Source organism: Manis javanica, chromosome 8 (genome assembly GCF_040802235.1).
Source record: "Manis javanica isolate MJ-LG chromosome 8, MJ_LKY, whole genome shotgun sequence".
Classification (NCBI taxonomy): domain Eukaryota; kingdom Metazoa; phylum Chordata; class Mammalia; order Pholidota; family Manidae; genus Manis; species Manis javanica.
In genome coordinates this window covers 57,654,218-57,678,558 of record NC_133163.1, presented here as the reverse complement: position 1 = coordinate 57,678,558, position 24,341 = coordinate 57,654,218, and positions in this window count along the sequence as shown.

Below are 24,341 nucleotides of genomic sequence, written 5' to 3'. Positions count from 1 at the left end.
CTCTTGGACATAAACATAAGCAAATTCTTCATGAACATATCTCCCCGGGCAAAAAAAAAAAGCAAAAATGAACAAGTGGGACTATATCCAGCTGAAAAGCTTCTGTACAGCAAAGGACACCATCCTTAGAACAAAAAGGTACCCTACAGTATGGGAAAATATATTCATAAATGACAGATCCAATAAAGGGTTGACATCCAAAATATATAGAGCTCACACACCTCAACTAACAAATAGCAAATAATCCAATTAAAAAATGGTCAGAGGAGCTGAACAGACAGTTCTCCAAAGAAGACATTCAGATGGCCAACAGACACATGAAAAGATGCTGCACATCACTTGTCATCAGACAAATGCAAATTAAAACCACAATGAGTTATCACCTCACACCAGTAAGGATGGCTACCATCCAAAAGACAAATAACAACAAATGTTGTCGAGGTTGTGGAGAAAGGGGAACCCTCCTACACTGCTGGTGGGAATGCCAATTAGTCCAACCATTGTGGAAAGCAGTATGGAGGTTCCTCAAAAAGATCAAAATAGAAATACCATTTGACCCAGGAATTGCACTTCTAGGAATTTACCCTAAGAATGCAGCACTCTAGTTTGGAAAAGATAGGTGCACCCCTATGTTTATCGTAGCACTGTTTACAATAGCCAAGAAATGGAAGCAACCTAAACGTCCATCAGTAGATGAATGGATAAAGAAGATGTGGTACATATACACAATGGAATATTACTCATCCATAAGAAAAAAACAGATCCTACCATTTGCAACAACATGGATGGAGCTAGAGGGTATTATGCTCAGTGAAATAAACCAGGCAGAGAAAGACAAGTACCAAATGATTTCACTCATATGTGGAGTATAAGAACAAAAGAAAACTGAAAGAACGAAACAGCAACAGAATCACAGAATCCAAAAATGGACTAACGGTTACCAAAGGGAAAGGGACTGGGCAGGAGGGGTGGGAAGGGAGGGATAAGGGCGGGGAAAAAGAAATGGGGCCTTATGATTAGCATGTATAATGTGTGTGGGGAGGCATAGGGAGGGATGTGCAACACAGAGAAGACAAGTAGTGATTCCACAGCATCTTACTACGCTGATGGACAGTGACTGCAATGGAGTTTGTAGGGGGGGCTTGGTGAAGGGGGAAGTCTAGTAACCATAATGTTCTTCATGTAATTGTAGATTAATGATAATAAAATGAAAATAAAAACAGAAAGCTGCAACATTTTACAAAAATTTACACATTTACTGCTTTTCAAACACCATATGAAGGCAAAGTTCTTATTAGTGAAAAGTTTGTTAAAAGCAATTTGAGAGTGGGCAAAAAGAAATGTTAGCCCTTTTAATAAAGAAGTGTCAGTTTCTGAAACTTACATTATAATTTTGGAAGTAAGAAATGTAAATAAAGATTTACTCTAATTTTGAAAATTTTTAAACAATGGGAGAAAGCAATATAGAAGTTCATTGGGAGAACTTCTAATTAAAACATTTCAGATTTTTAATAAGAATACCTATATATATCATATATCCCATTTATTCAGTCATCCGTTCATTGCCTCCCCCCAAAATAAATATTTGTAGAGCATCTACTTTGTCTAGGCACAGTACTGATACTAATTATAATTGTAAACAAAGAATACACTGCCCTTCCTGCTTGGAGTTTATAATGAATCTATTAAAGGAGTTATATATATTGATCCAAAAGACAAAAGTCAAAAATTACAAAATGTGCTAAGTGGTGTGAAAAAAATGTGCTGAGCAATATAGTGCATGTAACAATGAATATATCCAGTCTTCTGAAACTGACTTAAAGAAGTAGGAATAGGCCGAAACAGCACTGTTTAGCTTATTTGCATTCATGTAGTAAAGAAAATGCATGTGCTAAGTTACATTCTTTGTATCCCTGTTTAGATATTAATATGGCCATGATAAATGGGATGGGAGAGACCAGAGGAAAGATACTGATAATAAGACTGTAGCAACCACAAGTAGACAAAAGTCAGAAATAATATCATACAATAAAACATGATGAATGCATGTGAGAGATATAAAGGAAAACTTCAGAGAATTTGAAGACTGATTAGGTTCAGATAAAAGTAAAGTGAGTCAAGGATTGTAGGGGAGTTGCGACCTACATAGACTAAGGCTAACACTGGAAAAAATAAGCAAGCATGAAAAGAAACTGGCTTCAGAAGAGAGTAAGTTTTATTTTAGATATGTTGAGTTTGGAGTGATGCAATCAATCAAGCCACTAAAATGTATTTACTGAGTGCTTACTAAAGGAAAACAGTTTGTTACATGAAATATGTAGAACCATTATAATTCTGTCTTAAATAGCCAGAAAATGGTCTATTCTTTCATTATAAAATTGATCTCGTAAAACATGTTGCATATTTTGTTTACTAACATAATATCTGAACAAAAATAATTTACCCAATTGCTTTATTTCCTCTTCAGCAATAAAAATAACCATACAGAGACAGATACATATATATTATATACTATAAAAAAAGACAACCCATAGAAGTGTACATATAAAGAGAATTCTATACCTGTTTCTTATTTGCAATAAACAGAATTTCAAAAAATTCTATTCCAGAATTTTGATTGATATACTTCCCCCATATCTAACCACATTATGATCAGAGCTTTGACAGATGAAAATTCTGTGCAACAAGTTTTATATGACATAACGTAACCATGTGAAAAATCTTGATACCTCTGCCTTCATATTATATCTGTCTCCTTTGCTGCCTTAATTTATTGGGTCAAAAATCTTCTGCTCAGCTCTGCAGCCCTGCATGTAGGCTTATTAAGCATCAAAAGGAATTTTGCTCATGACTTAAGACTGATGCAACCAGCCACTTACCTGTATCTACCTTCCTTTGTGGAGACAAAGAAGTATGTACAGAATTGATGACTGAATTGTCAAGGGTTTCTAGAAATGTCATGGCCACACCCATGTCAACAGAATGACTGGAGTCAACTAACCAAGGACAGGGAGTTTTACACCCTTTTCAGACCCTTGCTGACATCCAGAAATCTGAGGTTGACTGTCATTTCCTGACCTCAAATCTTCCTGCTTCCCCTTCTCTAATATAAAAGAAGCTTGAAATCATCCCTAAGGGAATGTGGTTCTTTAGGACATGAATTCACAATCTTATCAGTCTGCTGCTTTCCAAATAAAGATGCTTTCCCTGACACAACACCTTGTTTCTCAGCTTACTGGCATGTTTTAGAGTGAGTGGCATGAGCTGGACTCAGTAACAATAACAACGAGAATGTTTTTTCTCTGGAGCAAGAGAAACTAGAGAGAAAACACAGTTGTTCAATGATTTTATGTATTAAAACTACATGTCATTTATTACTCTTTTTTATAATTTAGAAAACCTGCTTTATTTAATAGAGGATTATGTCATATTCACATCAATATATTTTTAATCTAAGAGAATACTTTTAATTATCTTGAGGATCAAAAAAGAGTTTGTTCTCAGAAGTATCTTTAGGTACAATCTGGAGGGAAATTTTTGCTATGTGGAGGAAAATTCATTAACAATAGTATGTGGCTCTGTGAGTTTTGAAAGATACATGTAGTCATGTATTGCCCATCACATTCAAAGATGTAGACCTGTTTCATCCCTGAAAAAACACTCCCTCATGCTCTGGTGATTAAGCCCACTCACCATAGCCAGCCCTGGGAACAACTGATTTTATTTTATTTTTGTGTCCCTGTTGTTCTCCATTTTCCAGAATGTCATATAAATGGATTCAGATATTATGCAGAATTTTGAGTCTGGTTTCTCTTATTTAGGTGCTTAAATGCACAGGTCACCAGGGAAATATAAACTATATCACAATAGTATGCACACCAGAATGGATATACTTTCAAAATGAAAAGTATAGAAAATACCATGGTCAGGGAGGATAGAGTCACTAGAACTCCAATAACCGGCAGAAGGGAAGATAAACTTGTAAAATTGCTTTGGGAATCTATTCAGCAGTGTCCACTAGAATTGTAGGACTGCATGCCCTCTGGCCAGGCAGCTCCACCATTAGCTGGATGTCCAAAAGAAGTGCATATGCCCTTTCAGTAAAGGGCATTCACTAGAATTTTACAGCACTAAGTATCACACAAAAAATAAAAAAAATAAGTTATTCAAGACTGTCAGCAATATCAATAAATTAGTTGTATTTTCAGGGATGAATCTCACAAACATAATATTGAGTAAGAGAAGACAGGCACAAAGGACTCTGCAACCACTAGCTTCCATTTGGAATAAGGGTGGTCAAGTGGGGGGGCTTTAGCCCCCCAGGGGACCTTTGGAAATATCTAGGGACACATACTGAGTCAGTATGACTAGGGTAGAGTGGACAGAGGTCAGGGATGCTGCTGAATATGCTACACAAAACAGAAGAGTACCGCCACCCCCAGAGAAGACTACCACACCCAAAATGACTACAACATTGCCATGGACAAATCCTGGTTTAGAAGTAGAAAACTGCAGTTCTACTCCCATCTTTACAATAACAACAAAAAGTTGGGGAACCAGCTAATCTGAAATGTTAGGACAGGTAAAACAGCCTCCTAGGAAAGATGGGACATGATCACTTGCTTCCCTGGATATTAGTTTCCTATGGCTTCTGTACCAAACTATCCCAAACTTGATGCCTTTAAGCAACAGAAATGCCATTTGTCACACTTCTGGAGTCGGAAATCAGTTTCAATTGACCAAAATCAAGATGCTGGCAGGTAACACTCGCATTGGAGGCTCCAAGTAAGAATTTGCTCCTTTCCTCTTCCAGCTGCTGGTGGCTGATAGCCATCCTCGGCTTGTGGCCACAACACTCCGATCTCTGTCCCTGTGGTCACACTGCCTTCTCCTCTCTGTCTGTGGCAAACATCCCTCTGCTTTCTTCTTGTAAGGATACATCTGATTACATTTAGTGACCTCCCAGATATCAAGGCTAATCTTCCCACCTAGATCTTTATTCACATCTTCAAAGTGCTTTTCTTTGTCATGTAAAGTAACATTTACAGATTACAGAAATTAGGATGCAGATATCCTTTGGGTGGGAGGCATTATTCAGCTTCTCACAATGGGGTAGATACCAGATGAACTACAAACTGGTACAATGTTATTTACAATTTTTAACAAATTACTGAAGACTGAGATGGGCCACTGTAAAAATTTAGAAAGCCTGAGAATCACAGGCACAAAGGAAATCCTTAGCACTCCTAGGACCTTTTCCACAAACACCGTCTTGTGCTCACAAGACAGACAGTGGAGAGCACAACAGTCCCAAGAACATTTGTGGACAGGGAACAGGAACCGCAGACCCACAGAGAAGGCACAGAGCACCACTCTCATCTTCCCTGTCCTTCCTGTGGCCTCAGTTCACTGGAGGAGGGGCAATAAATAGTTTTTTTTTTTTTTTTAGGGCACTAGTAAAGACTCCTTACAGCTAAGAAAAAGAGCAGGAATGAAAAAAGAAACTTCAGTCTCCATGGTACAGTCAGGTTTGTACCCTGGGTCCAGGATGGGGAGCAGGACAGATGAGACATCCTGAAATGACCTCCCCCTGGCAGATCAGAGGCATGGAACCTGCTTAAGTCTGAGGCTGAACCAGGACAGCAAAGAATACTCCCCAACCAGCTAGCAGTCTACAGCTTCATGAGAAGCAGAAGACATTAAAGAAATCTCCTCTAAGGCACAAGTGTACAGGGAAGTCCCCAAAATGAGGAAAGAGCACATATTGAGAGAAATCCTCTGGCAAGCCAGCCACCACTCTGAACACAATGTGCCGCCAGTGTGATTTGAAGCCGGTGGTCTGGGGGATAACCATGGCAACCACATTCTCCAAACCAACTCCGTGTCTGGTTAGACTGACTCAGTAATCTGCACTAAAGGCCTCACAAAAGATAGAGACGTTAATCATTTTATTAACAAACATATTACTACAAAGTTATTTTTGCTTGTGATATATCAAAGATGATTTTCAAATTTAGGAATAGAATTTATAAAATTGGTGAAGGGAATTTGGAGCTTAACAGGATATAGTACTGGTGCCTAATAGGTTAGGGCAAAAAAAAAAAACCCTTGTACCTAATTATAGAAGTGGCTAAATTTCACATACTCTACATTTTCTACTTTCCCAAAAATCATTTGTTTAAATAGTAAATGTAAAATTGATTTCGTCATTTATTAAAAGTCCATAAAGTTAAGGTAAGTATATGAATGCAATATTCTAGCATTTTGATGAAAGTATAATACTCATCTTGTAAACAAAAAAGTAAGCTCGATTAACCTAATTATAGTGAATAAAAAGACACATACCTCATTTTAGGAGAAAGTTTGCATTTCACTCTCACATTGTAAAAGATCAATAAATGTCTCTGTGAAGTGTAATAAAAGCTTATAGAAAGCAATGTATTATTCACAAAGAATGAAGAACTGGTGTTGATACAAATTGCAGAAGACCTGTGTGGAACCTCTAATTAATGTCAAGCAAGAACGAGCTTAAATGAAATAAGATAGGCCTGGCATTCAAGAGTTGAATACCCAACTTAAGTTTCTGAGTAATATATGAAGAATTCTGGGAGAAGACAATAAAATAAAAGTACACATAGCTTTTGAATAGCATTATGTCACCAAAACCAACAGCATATAGTTGAGATAGAACTAATATAAAACCTGGCTAGATTAATGCACACTGTTTTAAAGAAGTCTGAAGAATGTACAAGAGAAAAAAAATATTATAATAACTATCTTGATAAAATATTTTTTGAAGCTGAAATTAAACCTACATGACAGTAAGTGATACCTGATTCTTATGCTAAATTTTGTTTGAAAAATTGGTTTTAATCTATGTTAGAGGAGAATTAACTGATATCTAAAATGAATCCTCATGTGATTCATTGAAAATCAGTGAACTAGATAATTAAAATTTTTTTCTGTTTTGTTTTGGAAAGGGACAAATATATGTCTTTATTTCTCCCCATCAAATTTTCTTAGTATTTCAAACTCTAAAAATGTTCTGATATCTAGACCACACAAACCAAATTTACTCTTGACAGTAAAGCTTCCAAGGCCTTTTAGGTGTTGATGATTACTCACTTCACAAATTGATAAGAGGACTTCAAATACTTAGAATTTAGTTATGACTCAATATAACAGATTTAAAGTGGTTTTTTGACTGTTTCATGGAATGACTAGATGTTGCATTCTCAGACTGACAAGATTTGGTAATGTCAAGGCTATTTGATTAAATCTAAAATTTCAAAAAATTATTTCAATGTTTTACACATGTAATGAGGTCAAGTTATAACTAGAATTCCATTAAATCATTACAAGATTTAGCATTTCTTTGAAATTATTTTGTCTAATCCTTCATCTTCAGATGAAGTAAGTAAAATAGAGAAAATCCTTCTATCTTGTCTAATGATATAAAGCCAGTCTTAAAGACCACCAAAAGTATTTTATTCCAGTTCTAGTAGAGAATAATAAAATCTATATCTAAATTTCAAGTATGAAAATATTTCCTTTGTTTGGAAAAATATTTAAGTACTTAAATGAATCCTCATGTTTTTCTCTCTCAACTGGGAGCTCTCTGAGGGCAGGGATTTTTGTATACTTTTTCACCTCATAATTTTTGGATGTGGTTTTTGTTGTTCAACACCAAGAACAGTGACTAGCATGAAAAAACAGTTTTGGAAAAATGGTTGTCAAATGCGTGAATATAGAAACAAACTTTGAACTTCACTGAAGATGAGAAATGGATGAGGCTTCCAGACGGCTGAAACCTAAAAAAAGGGGGATGAGTTCTATTGTCACATATAAATGAGGTATTCAGGAGTTGGAGCTTTTCTAAAAGTTGTGCATTTTTTAAACCTTAGTTTAATAAATGAACATGAAAATCCAGAATGATCTTTCCAAAGCTCAGAGGTTGTAGTAGTATGTTTTCCTTATCTGTTTTTAAGTAATTACAAGTTCACTGTCCCAGTCAGGAATCCAGTTGCAAAGAATAGAAACCCAGTCTGATTAGTTCAAATAAAACATATATGGGGGATCACGGGAAGATGGTGGTGTGAGTAGTTCAGAGGAAATCTCCTCCCCAAAACATATATTTATAAAAATGCATTAAATACAACTATTCCTAAAAGATACACCAGTGGATGCAGTACAATAGCCAGGATACATCGACATCTGTGGGAACTCAACATCACATGAAGGGGGTAAGATACTAGCCATGGCCAGACAGCAGCTGAATGCTCCCCCACCCCAAAACCCAGCAGGAAGAAAGGAGTCAGAATGGGGAGGGAGTGAAAGCCCAGGACTGCTAAACAACCAGCTCTAGTAAACCACACACGGAATGCAGACACAAGGTATGTGGGGTGCTGGATATTAGAGAAATGAAAAAGCAAAACCTGTGGGCAGGTCCCCACAACTGGCGCCCCTGAGACAAAAGAAAAGCAAGTACTTTCTGCAAGTCTTAAAGAGACAGGGACCCCATAGCTGGATGAAGTTATCCTGGCAGCTGGGAATACCAGGGAAACTTAGGTGCCCTAAACCCCAGGGAGGCAGTGAAGCTCTGAAGCCCCTCACAGCTCTAAGAAGCCTGCCAGTCATTCCTCCAACTGGCACGGACCTCAACACAACAGCCCAGTTGCGGGAGAGTGGCAGCGCGTGCTGGGGACGGCAGCACCGGAATGAACCAGGAGCAGATCTGTGTGCTGCAGGAGAGGCTTGTGCTAGCACACAGTGGCATGACCGAACAGCCTGGATGCGGCTTGCATGCACCAGTGACAGTGAATCCAGAGGAGCCCAGTAGAGGCCTGTGCAGAACAGCCCCGAGCGCACCTGAGGCAGAGCCAGAGGGAACAGGTGTGCTCCCAGCAGCCGACCTCTATCCCAACCCAATGCACAGCCTCCCAGGCCAGACCCTAAGGCTGCTGCTGCCACACAGCTGCCTGGCAGGGGTGCTTCTAGCAAGGAGGAGTGCACCTGGCATGCCTGCCACTCCCCACAGAGGTCTGTGCTGCTCTGATGGAGACCCCACCCACAGCACTTTAGGGGATTAACCCAGTGGCTGCTCCAGGAGTGCAGGTAACTGTCACAGGCAGCAGAGAAGGGCAAGGCTTCCAGCAAGCAGGAAAGGACTTTCTTCTCCCAGCTGACACACCCACAACCTGCCTATAGCCACTGCAATCACCATGAAAAGGCAAAAAAATCTGGTCCAGACCAAGATAGTTACACCTGAGAAAGGATCTGGAGAGGCAGACCTAACCAGTCTCCCTGAAAAAGAATTTAAAATAAAAATCATAAACATGCTGACAGAGCTGCAGAGAAATATGCAAGAGCTAAAGGATGAAGACCAGAGAGAGATTACAGAGGTCTGGAGGGAGATTACAAACGTCTGGAGGGAGATTACAGAAGTGAAACAAACTCAGAAGGATTTATAAGCAGAATGGATAATATGCAAGAGGCCATTGATGGAATAGAAACCAGAGAACAGGAATGCATAGAAGCTGATGCAGAGAGAGATAAAAGGATCTCCAGGAATGAAACAATATTAAGAGAACTCTGTGACCAATCCAAAAGGAACAATATCCATATTATAAGGGTACCAGAAGAAGAAGAGAGAGGAAAAGGGATAGAAAGTGTCTGAAGAAATAACTGCTGAGAACTTCCAAAAACTAGGGGAGGAAATAGTTGCTCAGACTACAGAGGCACACAGAACTTCCGAGAGATGGGACCCAAAGAGGACAACACCAAGACACATAATAATTAAAATGGCAAAGATCAAGGACAAGGACAGAGTATTAAAGGCAGCCAGAGAGAGAAAAAAGGTCACCTACAAAGGAAAACCCATCAGGCTATCATCAGACTTCTCAACAGAAACCTTACAGGCCAGAAGAGAATGGCATGATATTTAATGCAATGAAACAGAAGGTCCTTGAACCAAGGATACTGTATCCAACATGATTATCATTTAAATATGAAGGAGGGATTAAACAATTCCCAGACAAGCAAAAGTTGAGGGAATTTGCCTTCCACAAACCACATCTACAGGGTATCTTAGAGGGACTGCTCTAGATGGGAGCACTCCTATAAAGAGCAAAGAACAAAACACCCAACATATGAAGAATGGAGGAGGAGGAAAAAGGAAGGGAAAGAAATAATAATCAGACTGTGTTTATAACAGCTCAATAAGCGAGTTAACTCAGATAGTAAGGCAGTAAACAAGCTAACCTTGAACCTTTGGTAGTGACGAATCTAAACCCTGCAATGGCAATAAGTACGTATCTTTCAATAATCACCCTAAATGTAAATGGACTGAATACACCAATCAAAAGACACAGAGTAATAGAATGCATAAAAAAGCAAGACCCATCTATATGCTGCTTACAAGAGACTCACCTCAAACCCAAAGACATACACAGATTAAAAGTCAAGGGATGTAGAAAGATATTTCATACAAACAACAGAGAGAAAAAAGCAGGTGTTGCAGTAGTAGTATCAGACAAAATAGACTTCAAAACAAAGAAAGTAACAAGAGATAAAGAAGGACATTACATGAAGATGAAGGGCTCAGTCCAATAAGAGGATATAACTATTATAAACATATATGTACCCAATACAGGAGCACCGATATATGTGAAACAAATACTAACAGAATTAAAGGAGGAAATAGAATGCAATGCATTCATTTTGGGAGACTTTAACACACCACTCACTCCAAAGGACAGATCCACCAGACAGAAAATAAGTAAGGACACAGAGGCACACTAGAACAGATGGACCTAATAGACATCTACAGGACTCTACATCCAAAAGCAACAGGATACACATTCTTCTCAAGTGCACATGGAACATTCTCCAGAATAGACCACATACTAGACCATAAAAAGAGCCTCAGTATATTCCAAAAGACTGAAATCCTACCAACCAACTTTTCAGACAACAAAAGTATAAAACTAGAAATAAATTGTAAAAAGAAAGCAAAAAGGCTCACAAACACATGGAGGATTAACAACATGTTCCTAAATAATCAATGGATCAATGATCAAATTAAAATGGAGATCCAGCAATATATGACAACAACACAAAGCCCCAACTTCTGTGGGATGCAGCAAAAGCAGTTTTAAGAGGAACGTATATAGCAATCCAGGAATATTTAAAGAAGGAAGACCAGTCCCAAATGAATAGGCTAATGTCACAATTATCAAAATTGGAAAAAGAAGAACAAATGAAGCCTAAGGTCAGCAGATGGAGGGACATAATAAAGATCAGAGAAGAAATAAATAAAATTGAGAATAAAACAATAGAAAAAAATCAATGAAACCAAGAGCTGGTTCTTTGAGAAAATAAACAAACTAGATAAGCCTCCAGCCAGACTCATTAAGAGAAAAAGAGAGTCAACACACATCAACAGAATCAGAAATAAGAAAGGAAAAATCACGACGGACAGCACAGAAATACAAAGAATTATTAGAGAACACTATGAATACCTGTATGCTAACCAGCTGGAAAACCTAGGAAAAATGGACAACTTCATAGAAAAATACAACCTTCCAAGACTGACCCAGAAAGAAACAGAAAATCTAAACAGACCAATTACCAGCAATGAAATTGAATCGGTAATCAAAAAACTACCCAAGAACAAAACCCCCGGGCCAGATGGATTTACCTCAGAATTTTGTCAGAAATAGAGAGAAGACATAATACCCATTCTCCTTTAAGTTTTCGAAAAAATAGAAGAGGAGGGAATACTCCCAAACTCATTCTATGAGGCCAACATCACCCTAATACCAAAACCAGGCAAAGACCCCACCAATAAACAAAACTACAGACCAATATCCCTGATGAATGTAGAAGCAAAAATATTCAACAAAATATAAGCAAACTGAATTCAAAAATACATCAAAATATCATACACCATGACCAAGTGGGATTCATTCCAGGGATGCAAGGATGGTACAACATTCGAAAATCCATCTACATCATCCACCACATCAACAAAAAGAAGGACAAAACCACATGATCATCTCCATAGATGCTGAAAAAGCATTCGACAAAATTCAACATCCGTTCATGATAAAAACTCTCAACAAAATGGGCATAGAGGGGCAGTACCTCAACATAATAAAGGCCATATATGATAAACCCACAGCTAACATCATATTGAACAGTGAGAGGCTGAAAGCTTTTCCTCTGAGATCGTGAACAAGACAGGGATGCCCACTCTCCCCACTGTTATTCAAGGTAGTATTGGAGGTCCTAGCCATGGCAATCAGACAAAACAAAGAAATACAAGGAATCCAGATTGGTAAAGAAGAAGTCAAACTGTCATTATTTGCAGATGACATGATATTGTACATAAAAAACCTTAAAGACTCCACTGCAAAACTACTAGAACTAATATCGGAATTCAGGAAAGTTGCACGATACAAAATTAACACAGAGAAATCTGTAGCACTCCTATACACTAACAATGAACTAATAGAAAGATAAATCAGGAAAACAATTCCATTCACAATTGCATCAAAAAGAATAAAATACCTAGGAATAAAGCTAACCAAGGAAGTGAAAGACCTATATATACCCTGAAGATTATAAGACACTATTAAGAGAAATTAAAGAGGTCACTACCAAATGGAAACTCAACCCCTGCTCCTGGCTGGGAAGAATTAATATCGTCAAAATAGCCATCCTGCCCAAAGCAATATACAGATTTGATGCAATCCCTATCAAATTACCAACAGCATTCTTCAATGAACTGGAACAAATAGTTCAAAAATTCATATGGAAGCACCAAAAACCCCGAATAACCAAAGCAATCCTGAGAAGGAAGAATAAAGTGGGGGGGGGGATCTTGCTCCCCAACTTCAAGCTCTACTATAAAGCCACAGTAATCAAGACAATTTGGTATTGGCACAAGAACAGAGCCACAGATCAGTGGAACAGAATAGAGACTCCAAACATTAACCCAAACATATATGGCCAATTAATATATGATAAAGGAGCCATGGATATACAATGGGGAAATGACAGTCTCTTCAACAGATGGTGCTGGCAAAACTGGACAGCTACATGTAAGAGAATGAACTGGATCACTGTCTAACCCCATACACAAAAGTAATTGCCAAATGGATCAAAGACCTGAATGTAAGTCATGAAACCATAAAACTCTTAGAAAAAATCATAGGCAAAATCTCTTGGATGTGAACATCAGTGACTTCTTCATGAACATATCTTCCTGGGCAAGGGAAACAAAGGCAAAAATGAACATGTGGAACTATATCAAGCTAAAAAGCTTCTGTACAGCAAAGATCACCATCAATAGAACAAAAAGGTATCCTACAGTATGGGAAAATATATTCATAAATGACAGATCTGATAAAGGATTGACATCCAAAATATATAAAGAGCTCACACACCTCAACAAACAAAAAGCAAATAATCCAATTAAAAAATGGGTAGAGGAACTGAATAGACAGTTCTCTAAAGAAGAAATCCAGATGGCTAACAGGCACATAAAAAGATGCTCCACATCGCTAATTATGAGAGAAATGCAAATTAAAACCACAGTGAGATATCACCTCACACCAGTAAGGATCGCCATCATCGAAAAGACAGACAACAACAAATGTTGGCAAGGGTGTGGACAAAGGGGAACCCTGCTACACTGCTGGTGGTAATGTAAATCAGTTCAACCATTGTGCAAAGCAGTATGGAGGTTCCTCAGAATGCTCAAAATAGAAATACCATTTGACCCAGGAATTGCACTTGTAGGAATTTACCCAGAGAATGCAGGACTCCAGTTTAAAAATGCAGATGCACCGCTATATTTATTGCTGCACTATTTAGAATAGCCAAGATATGGAAGCAACCTAAATGTCCATCAGTAGATGAATGGATAAAGAAGATGTGGTACATATACACAATGGAATATTATGCAGCCATAAGAAATAAACAGATCCTACCATTTGCAACAACATGGATGGAGCTAGAGGGTATTATGCTCAGTGAAATAAGCCAGGCGGAGAAAGACAAGTACCAAATGATTTCACTCATATGTGGAGTATAAGAACAAAGGAAAACTGAAGGAACAAAACAGCAGCAGAATCACAGAACCCAAGAAGAGACTAATAGTTACCAAAGAGAAAGGGACTGGGGACGATGGGTGGGAAGGGAGGGATAAGGGTGGGGAAAAAGAAGAAGGGCATTACGATTAGCATGTATAGTGCGTGGGGGACACGGGGAGGGCTGTGCAACACAGAGAAGACAAGTAGTGATTTTACAGCATCTTACTATTCAGATGAACAGTGACTGTGAAGGGGTATGTGGGGGGGACTTGTTGAAGGGGAGAACCTAGTAAACATAATATTCTTTCTGTAATTGTATATTAATCATACCAAAATTTAAAAAAACAAAACAAAAAACAAAACAAAACAAAAAAAACATATATGCGTACAGAGGTATTATGGTATTCCAAAAAGAATGGAAAATTGGTGTCTTGGGAAATGCAGAAATCAAACTGTCTCCTAGGACTCCATTAGCAGAAGCTCGTGGAAGAGATGCGCTCTGCAGAAGTTCTTCAGCTCCATTCTATAATCTGCTTCCTTCTATCTTATCATGACCAGTTCAACCTTTTAAAGTCTTCAATCCATACTTCTCAGAAATATTTACGCATTTCTATATAATTCATCTATCTCAATTCAAATTTTCACTGTTTGGATCATAGATATAGCCCATGTAGCCCTTTCCTCCAGGCTGGGAAGTTTTAATGCAAAAAAAGGAAAGGTTAATAGTGACAGTTAGATTAACTAGCGTCTAAAATTAAAATCTTCAGAATTAATTCTGAATTTAGAAAGTTTTCTAATTAGCCTCAATGCACCCTTATTTCTAATCTTTTGCTATTTCCCCCCAACACTCCACACAAACACTTACATTGCTTTTCAGGCTTAAACTTTTGCCTTGACTTTTTATTTGACTATTCCTGAAATGCTTATCTTTCTACCTGGAAAAATCTCTTTTAATGTAATATCTTCTGAATGAGCAAGAAAAATCAATTGCCACCTCCACTGGAATCCCTTGGAACTTACTCGTACTATGCATGTAGATGTTCACTGAGTCGCTACTGCACAGTTCACAGGTGCCTCTGCCATGTTCTCATGACAGACCCATCCACAGAGGGATCACTAGAAGATAATTCCAGAGTGGGGTGTCCATTTTTGTGTTTTTCCTGTACTGCTCATAACTTCAGTTTAAAAAATTGCTCTTCATTACTCCCATCTGCTTTTTCTCCATTTTCTCCTTCTAACAAACTCTTTGTCAAAGGTATTTACTAACTTTATTATAAAGAGCTGAAATTACTTGTGTCTAAGATCATTCAACTTGCTCTATGTGAAGCAAAAAAATTAAGGACACAATTTGATTTATGATAGCATCACGAAATAAAATAAAATGCTTAGGAATAAATTAACCAAAGAGATGAAAGATCTGTAAACTGAAAATTATCAGACATTGATTAAAGAATTGAGGACACAAATAAATGGAAAGATATCCTGTGTTCATGGATTGGAAGAATTAACAAATTAATAGCAAGTTTGCTGAAAGATGGTCAATTAATAAAAATTAATTATATTTCTCTATGCCAGTAGTGATAGAAAGTATAATTTAACATAGGAGCCATTTTCAATAGCATAATAAATCATATAACTAGGAAAAATGCAATAAGCAGTATATAAAACTTCTACTTAGAAAACTAAAATGTGTGATAAAGAGAAATTAGGAATAAATTATGGAAAACTAGATAATAAGCATGATTATAAACTGTCAATTCTCTCCAAGCTTATCTATACATTTATTTGACATCACAGATAAAATAGACTTGGGAGGTTGATTCCAAAATTATATGACATGCAAAGATTAGAAAATAGCGAAGTTTTAATCCTGAAGAAGAAACAGAAGAGAACAGTAGGACTACATAACTAGATCTAAAGATTTATTAAAGGGATAGTAAAAAAGAAGGTGATACACTGGCCCAAAATTAGTTCAATAGATTTATAGAATAGAAGAGAGCCTCAACCCAAACCAATTGTATGATTTATGACATTTATGTTGTATAATGTGGGAAAAAGGTAGGATTTTCAATAGAAGATGTTAAATCAGTTGAATTCTCACATGAAAAAAATATGATCTGGTACCATAAGCAAACACATTACAGGTGGATTATATATCTAATAGGAAAAAAGAGACAATTCATAGAGGAAAATTAATTGTTTTAAAATGGTAAGCAAACATTTTCATTCTTCAAAAACTAAAATGAATGGATTAGACTTTAAACCTGAAAAATAAAATTTTAACACTCTTGAAGAACTATAAGAGGATAGCTTCATAACCTCAGGATAAGAAAGGATTTATTAGGTAATTGTAAAATGTACTGAATGTAGCACAAGGAAATAATACATTTGAATTTATTGAGAACTTCTGTTGATGCAGATTTATCACAATGAAGTGCAAGCCACAAGCCAAATAACTGGCAATAGTTGATATTCAGCTTATATAAAGAACTACTGCAAATCTATAGGTAAAAGACATAATCTAATAGGAAAAAAGAGACACTTTATAGAGGAAAATTAATTGTTTTATAATGGTAAGCATGTGAAAAAAGTTCAACCTCATTATTAATAAGGGAAAGCAAAATAAACATGCAATGAAATGGTATATTACACATGTAAGTTTGATAAAAATTTAGAATACTGGCAATATAAAATGTGAGGATTTTGAATAAAATGGGACTTACATTCTTACCCTAAGTGTAAAATGCAGTTGACAGTTTTTGGAAACCATATACCATTATCATGTATAACTACATGTAATTGCACTGTATTTAATGATCTATGCACAATAAAATTTCTTCCACATGTGAACTAAGAGATATGTTAGAGAATGTTCTTAGCAACATAATTCTTTAAAGTGAAAACTAGAAACTATCCAAATGTCATGGATAAATTAATTTATAAGCAAGTAGTTGTTTAAACAAAGAATTATTAAACAGTTGTGGAAATGAATGCGTAAGATACAGCTGACAAAAATGATCTGAGTGATGAATAAAACCAACCACAATCAAGAAAAGTTCATATTTAGAATAAACTCAAAATTCTTTATCCTGACTTTCAATTTTTATATATTCTGGTCCCATCTGATATGATTCTTATGTATAATTCATTGATTGATTGATTTACTTTCTGTCTTCCCCAGTTGGTATTGAAATTCCATGAAAATGGAGATTTTTATCTGTCTTATTCAGAAGAGTGACTGACATTGGATGAATCAATATACTATTACATTAAGTTAATTATAGTTCATTTTTGCACTACTGCAATCTAGTTACTGCCCTTGCACCTTTGGATTTCTGAAGGTGATTATAGCTTCTTTGGATTTAAAATGTTTGACTATGGTATACAATGCTGATGATTTACCTTGTATCTGCTCTCTCCTTCCTGTTTATTAAGAGAAAATTAATTTTGTTTACAGTGCTAATGTATGCAGAAAAATATCTAAATATATCAGCTTCCTTACAGAAATATGAGCAGATGCCCTACTTTTGACCAATAGTAGGAGCAAAATTTCAGATAAACATTTTCAAGAGGAGCAGACCCTATGACACATCACATGTATTTTTCCTGTCCTCTATGCTTTTCAGGCTGGTATATAGTGGAGAACTTATATACATTGAAGCTGGGAGATGGGGAGCTTGAGGACAATAGTTACACAGGTATGTGAACTAGGACAGAGAATTAGTCTTGTCCCTGCTGCCAAGCCAGACTTGGGCTCCTACCTTTTTATAATATAAGAAAATTAACCACTCAGATCAGAGGGAGAAAGTGTCTTGGAAAAGAAAAAATTGTGTCAAAGAAAATATGTGTCAAAATTGAAAAAAAAAAAAGCAATAGAATGATTGAAAGGTTAATTGATAAAATCTCCAAGAAAACAGAACAAAAAGTAATAAAGAGAAAGAGCAGAAAGGAAAAAATAGAAAAAAGAGGACCATTTTGAAAAATTCAACATGTGGCTATTAGGATTTCCAAAAGAAAATATCAATGTATGGTAATACTCAGAAGAAAAATAAATTACCTAGATTTCAAAGACTTACATTTCTTAGTAATATATGCACATTTCTTTTAAACTTCAAAAGATTGAACTTACATGACCATGAGTTTTGGCATGTAAGCTCACCTCATTCAGCCACTCTCCTCATCTGCTCACATCTTCACTCCCGGAGTTCGTCTTTTTTTTTTTTTTTTTTACTAAGTCTGAACCTGATAAACTCACAGTAAAAATACATATAAAAGTTTTATATTTTTTGTAACTGTGAGGCTTCAAGCAAAATATTGTAAATTCTCCCTCTGCTTTTAAACCATTTTTTCTCAGCCAAATATTGGAAAAGCCATGTGTGTATCATGTATGTGAGTATATACACATATACACAAACATGTATAGGTATGTGTATGTATGCATATATATGCACATCTTTGTGTGTGCATATAATTACATATATTGCACACATACATAGTACATATGTATGCAGATATGTATAAGTAAATACACATATATGTATACTTACACACTAGTCTCATAAAAAGTCTTATTTTTAATGGTATTTGCACTTAGGTCTTTAAAAAACAATTTCATTTGTAATGCTACAAAAAATAAAATCTAACCTTATATTTTGCCAGAAGAATCTCCCTTATATACTCAATAAGGAGTATCTTGAAGAAAACATACTTTACCTTTCCAAGAAAACAGAACAAAAAGTAATAAAGAGAAAGAGCAGAAAGGGAAAAAATAAGAGGACCATTCTGAGAAATTCAACATGTGGCTATTAGGATTTCCAAAAGAAAATATCAGTTTATGGTAATACTCAGAAGAAAAATAAATTACCTAGATTTCAAAGACTTACATTTCTTAGTAATATATGAATGGAAACCTCCACCAATGCACATTTCTTAAATTTGCCAAAAACTTTTTTTTTATGTGTTTAATAGTTAATGTAGTGTTTTTAAGCCTGGTTCTCAATTTTGACATCCTAGTACAATAATTTGGGAGCTTTTAGAAATCCTGATTCCCAGACTGACTGGCAGACCAATTCAGTATGAATCTGTGGGAGTGGGACCCAGGCATTCATATATGTTAAAATGCATCCTATTATTCCAAAGCGCCGAGATTGAGAACTAGAAGGCCTGAGGTGGGTAGCATGGAGCACGAGAGGTGGTTTGTGTGTAATTAGGCAAGAATTCTTCAATGGTAATTTACAATTCACAATAAGGCTGAACAATTCCCATCCATAAATAAATTAAGTACCCCCTTAGTCCCCACACACATATACACATACACACTCACACATACACACATTCATACTTGACTTGTAGTTTGTGAAAATAAGTATCTTCATTTCACTAATATTCCAGCTGATTATCACATGCCAAGCAATACTATATCAGCATATCTCCCTTTAAATCTATCTGTCCTTTCCTCCAAGTTTCTGCATTTTAGTGTCAGCCACTCAACTCCATCTCGATCTCCATTTTTGTTTTACCTGTAAGATCAACCATTATTAACCCACAATCTTTAGTTGTTTTAAACTCCTAAACTCAGGAATTACCTCCTCCCACCCCTCTTAGAAACAGTCCTAGTACCACCATATGCTAGAGCATATGCCAGATATATCTCATTGTCTGCCACCATCTATGCAACCCCAAACAGTTCATTGAAATACTCACTCAAGAAAAAGCAGATCTTAGCAAAGAAGGGGAGGAGGAAAGAATGGAGAGACTTCCAGTAACTAGGAAAATCAAACTTTCTTCACTGTTACACTAGTATGAAAAATGCCTAAAACCACTGTGTGTCCCCCTCCCAGTGTTTCCATCAACCTAAGATACTCAACTCTATTTTATTTAACATAGTGAAAACACTAAGACCTGAGTAAAGATGGTGATGTAGCACTATTGGCATTCCTGATTCATGTAGAATTCACATGACCAAGAATGGCTGTTTGGGTGGAAACTCCTAGTGCCCATTAATTTCAGAGCCTTCAGGGAGCTGAGCTTTTGGAGAACTCCTTCCATTATGCAGCTAAGTTGAGAATGGAATGACAAGAACTTTACCAGGCAGCTTCTATGGAAGCCTGCTATATCTTAAAAGGCATGAATATGAATATGATTTCCTATTAAGGAAGAATTCAGTTAATGTTGTTATATTTCAGGCACTGCTGTAATTGAATTACAGCCTATATCAAGCCTATGAGGTATTGATATTATCCTCATTTTCAGAGAAGGAACTAATGTTCATAGAGGTTTAAGTGAAAAATGTAATTCTAGAAACTACAAGAAGGTTCTTCAGTATTATGGCATGCAGTGTTACCCAACAAGCCTAGATACATAACTTATGAATAGGGTATATTTCACTATCAGGAACATTTCTTTGGCCATAACTCCAGGATGCTTCTGACCTGTACCCTCCTGTCATCCCATGTAGAAACTTTTCCACTAGGTTAGAAATCTGAAATAATCCTAAAAGGTCACTCATTGAATTATAAAGGGAAGAAGGGGGCAAGGAAGCAGGTTGTGCTTATTCCCTGTTATCTTGGAACTTAATGTTTCTTATTTATGCCTCAGTTTTGACCAGATAATGCTGGAATGAGTGGACAAAGGATATTTTGGTTCTTCAACTTACTTTTTTTATAAACAACCTACAGTGTATATCAAACCACCACACATGTTCAAATTCTTTGTAATTGGTATAATTGGCCCAATCAGTTATGATAATGATCATGATAATAACAATAAGAGCAACTGGTCTAAGCCTTTAAAATGTATTACCTCATTTAATCACACTAACCCTAAGTATGTTCTATTACTATACCTATTTTATGGATGAAGATTTTGAAGCACTGAGGGGTTAAGTAACTTGTTTAATTTCATACAATTAGAGGAAATATCAGCTTATGGTCTGTTTTCCTCCAGTTTGTGATTCAATTGTTTCAGAGATCCAGCAGAACTAGTATTTGCTAAATAATAATTCTGCCTCCATTTTTCAGATTGTTGAGTATTTTGAGTAGTCTTCATCCATAGAATCCAAAATATTATCTATATAAAGTAGCCATTCTTAAAATTAGAGACTCTTTGAAGATAGAAGGACCATTAATCTCTCTGGGGAAGCCTTCACAAAAGACCACCTATTCCTTAACATACAAATACCATATTTTCTTTCCTCTCTAACCAATAGAATTTGATAGCAAACACTTCTAAAGTCCACTACTGAAATACACTGTGTCCCTAGGAAAGAATCTGATGATTCTTGGTTTCCAAATCTACCTGCACATCACTAAAAGAGACACATTTTACTAGAAATACAGATTCCTAAGTCCGATCCTAAACCTAATGAATCTGAATCTACAACTTTAAGGCCTAAAGATCTGTACTTTTAACCAGCTTTTCAAGTGATTATAAGTCAGCCAGCCCAGAACTGATCTAATGGGTTTGAGAGAAATCAGTGCTCTAGATTATCAAAATGCGATCTCCAGGCTGGAGCATCAGCATCGCCTATAAATTTGGGAAACAATTCAGAACCACTGAATCGGAAACCTAGGCATGGAGCCCAGCAATCTCTTTCAGCAGCCTTGATATAATTCTGATACATGCATAAACTTGTGAGCCGTGGCATTGACCGATACTTCTCAAATAGAAATGTGCAAGTGGTTCACCTGTAGATGTTGTTAAAATGTAGATTTCGATCCTGCTGGTCTGCAGTGGAGCATGTGATTCTTCATTTTAATACGCTCTTTGGTGATGCTAATCACTATGCTATGCATGTGGTTATTTAAATATAATTTCATAAGATTATCGTGATAGAGTATTATCTAACCTATTCACACAGTAACATTATTAATATGTACTAAACATTCTGGCTGTTATATACCACATGAGGGAAGGTGAAGAAAAAGACTGGATTTTAAATACACAGAAAATAAAACTTTTCAGGAGCCAAAATGAAACATTTTATGTAAATAAATGAAAAATAATGTTTCCTGAATAAACATGAACTTGTCCATTCATGGTAATGTGATAAATACTAATCTCTCTCATACTAATTTAGTTTTTATTTTATTTTTTTCCTGGATCAGTTCTTAGTCTTTCAGTGTTTTTCCCCATGTCTTTTCTTACCTGCATGGGGTAGCAGAGCAGTTCACACATCATAATAGCATTTTGACGTTAAAATTCGATTCCACACAAAATACTTTAGACCCATTGCTTCCATTTTAGTAGTTCACCCTGCTTGGCTTATGATATATGTAGGTATCTGCTGTTGTTAATATCTATACAAAACCCCTAGATAGAAGTTCTACTTGCCCTGTAAACTTCTAATCAAATTCCTAAATCTCTCCCAGTCCACGAGCCTCTCAGCACTTTGGGGGCCCACTGATTCTCCACACCACGGCAGATGATGGAGATGCGGGGACAGCAGAAGTGCTGTCTCTCAGAAGGGCCATCGAAGCCCTTCTCTGAGTTCTGTCCCATTGAGAAGATTCCCCTCTTGTCAGGGGCAGTCTTCCAGTTACTTTGGTCACAGAGTTCCCGGTGGGTGGAAGGGCAGAAACCACCTCTGTTTTGAAATTCCCAGAACTCTCAAAGGGCCTTTATTCTCAGGTGACCTGTAACAGAGGGCGTAGGACTTGCAATTGTCTCATCTCAGAGACTTCAGCCTGCTTTCCTAGCACAGGCAAAGATTTGACTTGTTTTTTGGGAGTGAGGTTGGAAACTGTCTTTAAATTAGATCTCAGATTTATCTCTAATTACAACTGGCATTAATAAACACTCTGCTCTAGACATCCACATTCCGACCTGATATTCTACTTCAAGATCTTTCAGATTTCAAAACAGAACTATATTCTATTTTAATGAGTTAAGTTTGGTTCCAAGCCAATACTCTCCCTTTTGAGTTTTAAAAAGCCATTGTGAATTTGAACTCATTGCTCTTTCCTAGGCTATATCCACCATTTCCCTGAAGCAATAAGAGGCTTTGATCTAATGACCAGAGAGAAGTGCAGCAACATTAATAATTTTGGAAGGAGAAAAGCACCTTCTAAAGTCTCCAAATTTTATTCAGCTGCAATAGCACCATGTGGATGACTGCAATTTATCAATCCGTAAGTAAAACCTTTCAATCATTTCAGTATACCTACAACAGTTCATACAAAAACTACAAGATGCTTCCTTGAAATGGGCAAATCAATTATTTGAAAACACACCAGGCAACACACACCACACAAACTTGATTTAAGAAATTAATAAGTTATCTGCAAATTAATACAATGTAAATTATTTTTAAATCATAAAATTGTTTTATCCACAGTATTGCAATTCATCCTTGACATGCATGATGAGTATATTTACTTAAAAGAAAAAAAAATAAAAATCACATGCACTTATTCAGTCATTCAGTCAACAAATAGATTTTAATGCCTATATAACTGTTAGAGGTGCTTTATAAACATATCTAAACATACAAAAATATATTCTAACCTTAACTCATATTAGGAGCTTATTTTGTTACAATAAAAAATGTTAATAGTATATTTCTGTAAAATGCTTTATAAACTTACAGTTAAACTATTTCAAACACTTTATGTTCCTTAAGTTTACAAGGATTTTTTTAAGGAAACCATTTTTTTTTTTGCCTCAGTAAGAATTTCAACAAGTTCAGTCATTAAGAGGTTCTGTATGCATGGGTTTCCAATAGCTACAAAAATTGGAGCTGTTATTTAAAGATCTAAATACAAGTATAAAGTCCTAGAAAAATGTGAGAAACTATCCACTCATCAGGAGGAAACAGCACTGAAATAATATCTAATTCAGGAAGAGACTGGCAGCTGTGAGACTTCATCTTGCTGATCTCCAACTACAGGGCGTGTAACTGAGCCAAGGAATGCCCTGGAATCCATCTCTGCACTAGATCAAAGGCCACACCTGCCATAGGCGGCTCCCAGCCAATACTGAGCACAGCAGATTCTTTACTGGGAGACAACGGGCTCTTCCGAATGCCAACTTCCTTGAGGAACCCTGATGTCCTTAGCAACCATGCTTCTGTCTGTAGTAGTCTAGGACTTTTCCTCCCAAACTTCCTTTTTACTTTACCTGGGGTCAGATTTGCATAGTCAGCAGCTGGTTATCTCAGCATCCCAATTTCTTCCCCATTTCCTCTCATGGGTGTTTCTTCTAATAAAATCCTTGTACATTGATAAATTTTTGCTTCTCTAAGGACCT